Genomic DNA, 10084 nt, shown 5'->3' on the forward strand with positions numbered 1-10084 from the left:
CTATGGAGGAATCATATACTGTACCAAATCACCAAATAAAAGTCTTATAGAAAAAATATACAAAACTCTAAGGAACAAGTTACAGAATTTGGGCTTTTAAAAGGAAATGGGGGAAAAGATATAAAAAGAAATTTGGCAGTGATGGGAAATAATATTAGGTGCATTAAATATGAAACACAATTATTTTAAATTCTTCACCACTGGAAGCTCACTCCTTGTAAGATTTTTTAAAAACCTTCCTGAGCAGGATAGATCGAGATGCAGCAAATTCAGACTGTATTCGTACTGTGTCACATTCTGAAAGTGGGTTTTGTATCATATTGAACTAATTACTGAATACAAATTACCAGCAGACTGACTCAGAATTCTTCTGAATTATCTGAAAGATCTGGAAAATGAAAAGGACCTGGAATTAATTAGTTTATTAACAGCAGCTACAATTGTTGTAGCTTCATATTGTGTGTGTGTGTGTGGGGGGAAGTATCTCCCTGTCATTTGAACAGTTCATTGGAATATGGAATGTGATGACTATGATGAACTTTGCATGTTGCATAAAGAAAGACCAAATTAGTGGAACAAGTTAGTCATGCCTGGTGTTCTTTTGATTACCGTGGGAACTAACTGTAAGCAATTTGTTTTGGCTGAAATCCTGCTCAGGTAGCCATGACCATGGAAGTCTGAAGATGTCATTGTCATGATCCCCACGTGGCCCCTGTTTGTTTCACCAAACTAAGAGCTCACACTACGAGTCTTTCAGCTGCCACCAGTTGATGACATCAATATTATCTATTGTAACAGGCAGCCCTGACCTCACCTGTCTGTCACAGTTGGACAGTGGATCATCAGCCAATGGGGTGACGGAGGGTGGGGCTGAAAGGGGAGTAGCTGGAAGAAAAAGGGGTGTGAAGGGAGAGAAAGATTGAGATCTGGTGGGTGAGAGAAAAAGAGTTTTTTAGAGCCCTGTGTTCCTAAGTAGTCAGTGAGGGAAAGTCTGTGATTGATCAAATAAGAAACAGTGATTTACACCTTGATTAGCTACCTGTGATTTACATATTTTATTTCATGTACCAATAAACCTGTTGTGTTTTGAAGGAAACCTTTGTCCTTCTTAAATAGACAGTGCAATTGGTGGCAGCGAGTGTGGTGGGCACTCTGAGAGGCCTGTGTTGGCAGTGACGCCAGAGTGGCCTGCCACCTTTACATCTATTATTAATGATCAAGGCCCAGGCCATACATCATTTTAAAAGAACCAAATAGAAATTGTTTATTGTTACAGATGTTGGCAGTACAAGCAATGTTGTTAACTCTTAAACAAACATCCTCTTTTATCCGCTCTCAGCCACCACTCCCCCCCCCTAAATTCCCAAAACCTCTTCAACTCTCTCTAAACTCTCAAGCAAATTGACTCTGCCCCTCCAGCACTCCCATTGGTCTATGCAGATATCACATTAATATTAATGACCTGGGTGGACGCCACAGACATCATCTTCAGGAGTGATTTAAAAAGGTAAAATAAACAAGTCCTTCTTTCACATGTCTCCCATAGCTATCATTTAATCATTTTCATCAACCCTTTTCATTGTTTGGAAACCATGGGAGCTGCATGACAGAAGGAGGAAGCATTTATTTACCAAAGTTTGCTGCCAATAACATTATGGGTGGCGGGGGAGGGGGGATTTTGGGTAATGAAAAACCTCCTCCCGTCCTGTGGCTCCCAGAACCACCAAACAGTGAAAGGAATTACATAGGAATCATGAAATAGGAAGTTTTTCTGGAAAAAAAATTGCCCCTGCTGATAAGAGCATCAGCCTTCTGCGGGTGTTATTTCACAAACACAGTTTCAGCCAGCATGTGGCTACTCAGAAGTAAGCTCTACTGAGTTCAGCCTGATGCATTCCAGTGCTTGTGTGCATGAGAGGTAATGTGTGTAATGGTCAGAGTGCTGGTGTGGAATTTGAGAGAGCCAGCTCCCAGCCCTACTGAAGACCTTAACCCTAACCCTTAGCCTGCCCTACTTCACAGGGTTACTGTGAGGAGAAAGCAGGGAGACTCAGCCACGTACATGAAGTGGTGCTCATTAAAAGAAAGGTGAAGTGTGCAGGTATCTATAAAGCCACCTTGGATCCCGTCGGGGAACAAAGGAAGGGCAGATGAATTAAGTGAGGAAATGAGTAAAGGTAACAAATAAATACTGTATTAAATAACCAATAAATTTAGTTGTTCAGCCTTCATGTGCATTCAACCCACAAATCAGACTGAGAGACGACCACTCTTTGTAGGCTGCTGTGGAGGAAATGCCCTGGGAGGAAAAAAAAAGCCAACCCAACAAGCATTGGATTGTCCCAGTGGTCTGTGTTGGGGGAGAGGAAGGATCCTACCTCAAAGCAGCTGCTGGGAAGGCAGCCTATATTTTTATGACAGCCTGCCTTGGAGTACAGTGGTGCCTCGACTTACGACCATAATCTGTTTCAGAAGATGGACATAAGTCGAAATGGTCTTATGAAGCATCATTTCCCATTGAAATGCATGGGAATACAATTAATCCATTCTAGCGTTTTAAAATAAAATACAAATAAAATAAATAAAAAATAAAACACTGCAAGCCCCATAGGAACACACCGGGGGTGCAAAAAAACAAAACACTAAAATAAACATTGGAGCAAGTCCCATGCTGGGACTGCAAAAAAAAAAAAAAAAAAAAAAAAAAATCACCAAAACCCCCCACAAAAATAAACATAGGAGCAAGTCCCACGCTGGGACTGCAAAAAAACAAAAAACAAAACAAAACAAGACACAAAAATAAACATAGGAGCAAGTCCCACGCTGGGACTGCAAAAAAAAAAAAATCACCAAAAAACCCCACAAAAATAAACATAGGAGCAAGTCCCACGCTGGGACTGCAAAAACAAACAAACAAACAAACAAACAAAACAAAACAAAACAAAACACAAAAATAAACATCGGAGCAAGTCCCATGCTGGGACTGCAAAAAAAAAAAAATCACCAAAAAACAAAATAACAAAACATCACAAAAACGTAACCCCCCCAGCCCAAACCCACCCTGCAAAAACCACCCAGAACAGTTTTTAGAAAGCAAAAAGCAGCACCTTACCAATCCTCTGCCAAGGTGGTGGCGGCGGGGCCAGCCATGGTGGAGGGCGAGGCTGGGGCAAGCGGACGGAGTGTCCCAGTCAGGGTCAGTCTCCTGGTGCTGGGTCACTGCCGCCACCATCCCCATCCTTGTTGGAGCCCCTTGGCATCCCTTTCCCTAACTGTTGTGGCAAAAGAGGTACAAAGAAGCAGCCCCTTCGCCACCAACGGTTTGAATTTCCTGCCTTTCCCCCCTGCCTTTTCCTGGTCGCAAGTTGAAGCTCTGGTCACAAGTCGAAGCAAAATTTTGCAGCCGGAGCTGGTCGTAACTCGAAATGGTCATAAGTAGGGGCGGTCGTAAGTCAAGGCACCACTGTACGTGCATCGGCATGTTTGGCCACGTAAAGACCTCCTTCTTCCCCGCCCCGGACAGTGAGGCATTCCACCACCCCACAGCATGAGGGAGCCACTCTCGCATCCCAGGCAGGAGTGAGGAAAACATGACCTCTCAGCAAGCCCTTTGCTGCAGTCATCCTCCTTCTGTTCTCAAAGACAGGAGGGGAGGAGGACAAGAGCAGCTGCCCAGCAACCCTTGGGTTGAGTCATAAGAACCATAGGAGGCAACAAGAACGGTACCTTGCCCCACCCGACAGGAGGAAGAGGCGATAGGCACTACAGTCCACACCTCTTGCCACAGGCCAGCTATCTAAAGGCATATGGGGTGTAGCTGTGCCCTATTCCTGCTCCTCCCCTCCCCGAGTGACTGATCAACCTCCTTCCCACTGGTGATGGTGGTGGTGAGCTCCTCATGCCTTTCCCATCCCGTCTCGCCCCACATCTGCGTCACTGGGCGGAAGGTTGATGTTGTTGCTGCCTCTGGATTGCTGCACACAGCGGCTGCTTTCTGGAGCAGCAGCGCCCATCCTGGGGCAGGAAGATTAGCACATAGGGAAACCATCAGATTTGACACCCCAAGTGCTCCACTGCCTCAAGTGACCTCACCCTGGCAAATGGCAGGGCCTGCCCTGCTCACCACCACCACCCCCAGCAGAGACCATCTAGGCCCACGTAGCTACAGTGTCTCTTTCAGGGGCTGTTCCCAGGGCTGCAGACATTCCTGTCCTATAAAAGCCAATGGAGGCAGTGTCTTCATTGACTGGCTTTTGGAGAAATGTAGTCTGCAATTCTGAAGATGGCTCTTGTGGAGAAGCCCCACCCTCTCCAGTAATCCATGGGGCAACCAGGTCCCATCTCTTAGGTCCTTTCCACCCATCAACTCCTCCTCCCCACCCCCACAGGACAGCTTCTCATAACTAAAACTGGAAAAGCAACTAAAATCCAAGTTAACAAAGTATAGAGAAAAGTTTTCCAATAGAAATGATGAAAATAATTTTATGTAAAAAAAAACACCCAACAAATATTTAAAAACAAACCCAAACAAACCTTGAAGATGGTTGTTCTGGGTTTTTCGGGCTCTTTGGCCATGTTCTGAAGGTTGTTTTTCCTGACGTTTCACCAGTCTCTGTGACCGGCATCTTCAGAGGACAGCAACCTGTCCTCTGAAGATGCCGGCCACAGAGACTGGCGAAACATTAGGAAGAACAACCTTCAGAACATGGCCAAAGAGCCCGAAAAACCCAGAACAACCATTAGATCCCGGCCGTGAAAGCCTTCGCGAATATATTGAAAACCTTGAAGACTTCCCCAGTGCACATCCCTGGTGTATATATGATTAAATGCCAGGCTGATATCTGCACATTTCCAATGTGCTGTTCTTTCTCAGGGGAGATTTTTCAGCAAGCCAAGCCTGAAGAAAAGCAGTCATTTTTGCGAACTGTAAATCTGAGTACAGCATTGTTTTCCTATAAAATGTTGGAGAACGTCCCCTAAAGAACCGTAATTCATAAATGTGTTGGATATCAGCTTGGCATGAAATTATTTTTGCACTCAAAGGGTTTTTCACTTCCATTTCTCTTCCGCCTTCCGGACACCCAGAGCCATTACATTATAATCAGGAAACAGGGATTGTTGAACAAACCCAAGGACAGTCACTTCTAACATTCAGATCAGCAAGTGCCAGAGATGGTCAAAAACTAGATCTGGATCGAATGATAGTTCTCTGGTATTTCGAAGCCGAACACTACAGTTTCTGACTTTCAACCAAGTTACACAGTGCTGAATAAAGGACTGCTCAGTCTAGACCAACAGTTGTGCTGCTAAAACGAATGAGGCCATTCGTAATGTTAGGTAAAATGACAGCAGCTTCATTCAGCAGAGAGCCCTACAAGACACTTGATGGCTTTGTAATAAGGATGTAGCAGAGGCAGGGCTTGCAAGGTCAAAGCCCTGGGACTTGCTCGCCCTCTGGGGCCCTGATATCATCCACCATCACCCTGGCTTCACTGTTCCATCTGATCTTAGTTGTAATCTTTGTAGTAGCTGGGAAATAAATGGGTTGTCCCAGGAACAGCAAATTGTTGCACGCAATTGCTGTGATAACTCAAAAGTATGGTGGTTTGGTCTTGAATGGGCAATTAAGAGCCATTCACTTTAAAATAGATCTGCTCCCCATTTGTCCATCAGTACCAATCTAGTGCCCTTCATTTTGGACTCTCCTTATGGGGTTTGGGACTAGCAGTCATGGGAACTGTCACGATGAGCATTTAAAAACTCATCACTGAACTATGACTGCTTCTTGCAGCTGTTCAGAGTTCCCGGCTGGCACACTTTGAGAGGTCTTCTGAGTTAGGCACAGTAGGGGTGTTAACCTGCAAAGTCGCCTGATTTGCGGCACCCATCATTTGCTCAGGCGCTATTCCTATAGTGCCTGGCTGTGAAGATCTTCAGATCTAGGCATTTCTGATCTTTCTGGCTGCCCTTTGCTCAGGAACCCAACTGGCCCCTTGGCAAGGGCAGAGTGGAACCAGCCAGAGCCCTTTTCCTCTGCTGCTGTGTCCAGGGCACCTTCTCTTCCTGCTGCTGTGAGATGGGATGTCATGCGGCATGGTGGCATAAGGCCTCCTCAGGCCCAGCAGCCCCTTTGCTGAACAGCCAGCGGCGTGTTATTGTGGTACTGCTGTTGTCATTTCTGCCTCAAGCCGCAAAAGAGCTCGGGACACTCTTAGCCATGTCTAGAACTCAGGGGCTGGGTTTCTGTGTGGAAAGGCTATGCCCTCCATTCACATCTGATATTCAGAACATCTTCCCAACCTCAGGATTCTTTGATCTCATGTCCTCCACAGGTGGGTCTAGTTGGATGCGGGACCTCTGGTTTCCAGGACAAACACAGCAGACCACATGTGTGCCTGGGAGCAGCCTGCCTCCCTTGTATGGAATACTTTCACTTTCACTTCTGTAACTGCAGCTACCTAGATGCACACTCCAAAGTTGTCTTTTAAATTCAAATTTCATAATTAGAATAAAGTTCCACTCACGCTAATACATTTTCAAAGCAGCAGTTGGCTACAAAGTATGGAACTCGGCACTTGTCATCTCAGATATTAAAGGAATGAATAGCGTAATTGACTGTAGAGACCTCCCTCATTTTCTGTGCCTGACGATGTTCCTTATCTCTCTTCCTTTGGTTTCTTCCTTGTTCCCTATTAAACATGGATACTTAAAAATATGTACCTGATGATTAAGGCATGATAGGTAACTCACCTTGTGACAGTCACTGGCCCCAGCTGAACCCACCACAGAAGCACTCCTGTTGGGAATCAACCGAGAGGAAGATTCAGGGTCCATTTTAGTAAATGGCCCTGAATGTCCATTGGAAGCATAGCTCTGCCATCTCTTTTGTATAATTAAAATGGCGATAGGAATAACTGAAATGAATGGTGGAAGACGCTGTCCTTCAGAAGCATAGCCAAGTCAAGGAGAATTCAAAGAAACCAACAGAGGGTGCTCCCCTTAGTGTAGCTCCACCTCATGCAAGGATGGGGGACATTATTTGGCTGCAATGCTCACCATCACTCACTCTTGTTTATGCTTGCAATGACTGCTGGGCATAGCAGGATAGGCTCACTTTTAACAGTAGCTCTGAAATGAAGGGTCACTGTATGCTGTAAAGCCAGGAGGTTGAGGCTTACACAAGGCTACTTTCATAGGTGTGACACCAGGCTGTTAGGGAGGGGGAAAGGAAAAACAGTGGATGCATCTTCTTGGGGCTCAAGGAGAGGGGAGCTACAATCCACTATCCAAACCTGATGTTCTGCTTGCTTCCAGGAGAGATTGGGGATGTCTTGCTTAACTTGAAAGTACAAAGAGCCCCTTTATCTGGTTTAACCACATTTAGGGAAGTGGGAGGAAGTCAGAACTTGAAAATCTTCTTCTTTTGGACCATAACTTCCAGAATCCTCATCAATGGAGGAGCATCTCCAATATAGCTAGAGGCCAAGAAGATGGACTTTCCAGTCATCTTTTAAAAAGAAAAAAGAAAAGAAAAGCAAGTCAGCCAAAACAGTATTATGTCTCGATACATCTGTAGATATCGTCACCATCATCACCATTGTTTGTTGTGTTCATAATTTGCTATCATGGGCAAGACAGCATATATAGGGTTCTTGAGAGATGCTGTATCCGGAAACTGAATGCAATGAGGGCAGTGGTTCCTCACCTTGAGTAATCCACGTGTTCTTGGACTGCAACTCCCAGAAACCTCTATCAGCACAGCTAGCAGTGAAGGCTGTTGGGTGTTGCAGTCCAAGAACACCTAGGTTACCCAAAGTTTAGAACCACTGCACTAGATGAAACACCAACTTCACAACTGGAAGGGGATAAAACCCTTTTGCTGTTATAGGCAAAATTGTTCAACACTCCCTTGGTTGTACTATCAGCAAGCAAACTGGTTATCTCTTGATGACCAATCACCAAATAAAAGCAAGATAACCTGGAACTCCTGGATATAAGAACTCTCACACTAGGCTAACTCAGTGAATTTAACCTCTTAAAAGAGTTCTGCTTCTAATGACGGTCTCACTGTAATTTCTATTTTGACCGTAGGATTCTAGTTTCTAGCTAGCCTGTTGGAGCTTAGGCCTTTGGAATCTAAAACAAGGCACAACAGCCCCCCTTCCTTAAAAGACTTGGGGTCTGCATGCAAATCATCGGCCACATTCGGCCCACTTCCCGTGGTGCAGTGATAAATATGGAAGCAGAGGTGGCCCCCATGGCCGCCCCCTCTCCCCATTAAGAAGAGCCCGAAATGAAGGAACTGAACTGGTCCATAACAAGAAATGAAAAGCTGATCTACTGGAAAATGAATGGCTTTTAATTGCCCATCCATGATCAAACACAGTGAGACTGTGTTACAATGATAGATTGATAGCTTGCAACAATATACCATTCCTTAGAAAATCCATTTTCTGACAGGACTGTTAAAAAAAACCAAACCACTCACAGGGAACATAGGAGCGGGAATGATCAGAGTTGCTTTTCATCCAAAATTCCCAGGGTTTCAAGAGTGTAAGCCTTTACCACACAGCTGCCTATCCCTAGCCCAGATTCTTCAAAGTGGGTGGTCCCTGCTTCCCCCATTTATTCTGCCACCACAAAACCCAAAGAGTTCTCTACATCATCAACTAGGGGAAACCTACAAAGAGCCCAAGGGTGGCTGTTAAGGCATTTAAGCAGAAATACAGCTGTTTCGGAGATCTGCTGGGAGTTCCAGGCACAGTGCCTCGTCCTTGCTATAATATTCAACATTCCCCCCCCCCCCAATCCTATTTCACTTTTAACCAGGTGGGCTGTTTTTAACACAGAAACATTAAGACAAGCGAATGGTGTCTTTAATCATGAAAGCATCACTTCCACTAATTTATGACACTTTATCATCCGAGCACTATCATGAAATGGCTGGTGTTTGGGGAGCAATCATTCCAGGTGGAGAAAGTGATCCGTCAGGAAGCCCGTTTACATTAACAAAATTTTGACAGCTGCTGTAATTAAATCCTTTCACAGATGCAAGGAAGTGTCTTTAATGCCCCCTCCAGCTACAGGTTGGTTTGTTTTTCTTCAAAACTCCTGTGAAAACAAGATAATGAAAAGACACACAGAGAGTTTTGTAATCTGTAACAGCAAACTGTACCAAAATTTTTCCACCTGATGACAGTGAAAAAATAGTTTGAAACCAAGGAGCATCAAAATGTGGCAGCATTTTAAAGTATTCCTATTATATTGGATTAATCCGGGATTACCATGAGTGGTTTTGGGTGGTCCTGTTGGGGCAGGAATTCTACAAATCTTTATTAAATAATAAATAAATTATAGCCTTGGATGCCTGCCAAGAGCTTGAAAATAGCATACTGTAAAAAATGAAGCATGGAGAACAATAATACTGTTACTACTAATATCTTTATAGCCTTTCCTCAGTGCACATATATTATCTCTGTCAGCTTTCCAAGAACCCTTTGTGAAGTATAAAGGGTTGTATTATTTCCTTCCATAGTCAAGTTTTGGAAGCACAGACGGTGGCTGCTTGGCTTGACATCTTTACCTGGGAGTAAATCCCACTGAACCCAACAGGAGTTACTCCCAAGGAGGCATGTCTAGGATTATTTACTGATCTAAAAATATTTTTATACCTCCTTTCAAACTGAAGCTTCCACAAGCTGGTTTACAAGGCAGAACCTGAGAACAATAAAATGTAAAACAGCAGCATAAAACATTTGAATAATAGCAGTAGTAAATAGAAAATTTCATCTATTTATTTAAAAGCAGGTGAGAATATCCAGGTTCTAAAGCACTTTTAAAAACTGAGGGGAGCTGTCGCTTAGGGTTCTGTGTCTCAGGGTCTCAGCTGATGCCTCAGAGCAGTGGTTCTTAACCTTTGTTACTCGGATGCTTTTGAACTACAGCTCCCAGAAACCCCAGCCAGCATAGTTGGTGGTGAAGGCTTCTGGGAGTTGCAGTCCAAAACTCCTGAGTAACCCAAGGTTAAGAACCAGTGCCTCAGAGAACTGAGATATGTCTGAAGGTCACTCAGTTAGAAAGACAA

The 10084-nt window shown here is 44.3% G+C and overlaps 1 long non-coding RNA gene across 1 annotated transcript; it reads right to left on the reverse strand.

Moving 5' to 3' along the window:
- Positions 1 to 4901: 4901 nt before the first annotated feature.
- On the reverse strand, positions 4902 to 9733 carry LOC140701683 (uncharacterized). Its single transcript, XR_012080605.2, has 2 exons — positions 9672 to 9733; positions 4902 to 9111 (listed from the first exon to the last, which is right to left on the reverse strand). It is a non-coding gene; the product is annotated as an uncharacterized LOC140701683 (long non-coding RNA).
- Between the last annotated feature and the right edge of the window lie 351 nt (positions 9734 to 10084).

Source organism: Pogona vitticeps, chromosome 1 (genome assembly GCF_051106095.1).
Source record: "Pogona vitticeps strain Pit_001003342236 chromosome 1, PviZW2.1, whole genome shotgun sequence".
Taxonomy (NCBI): Eukaryota; Metazoa; Chordata; class Lepidosauria; order Squamata; family Agamidae; genus Pogona; species Pogona vitticeps.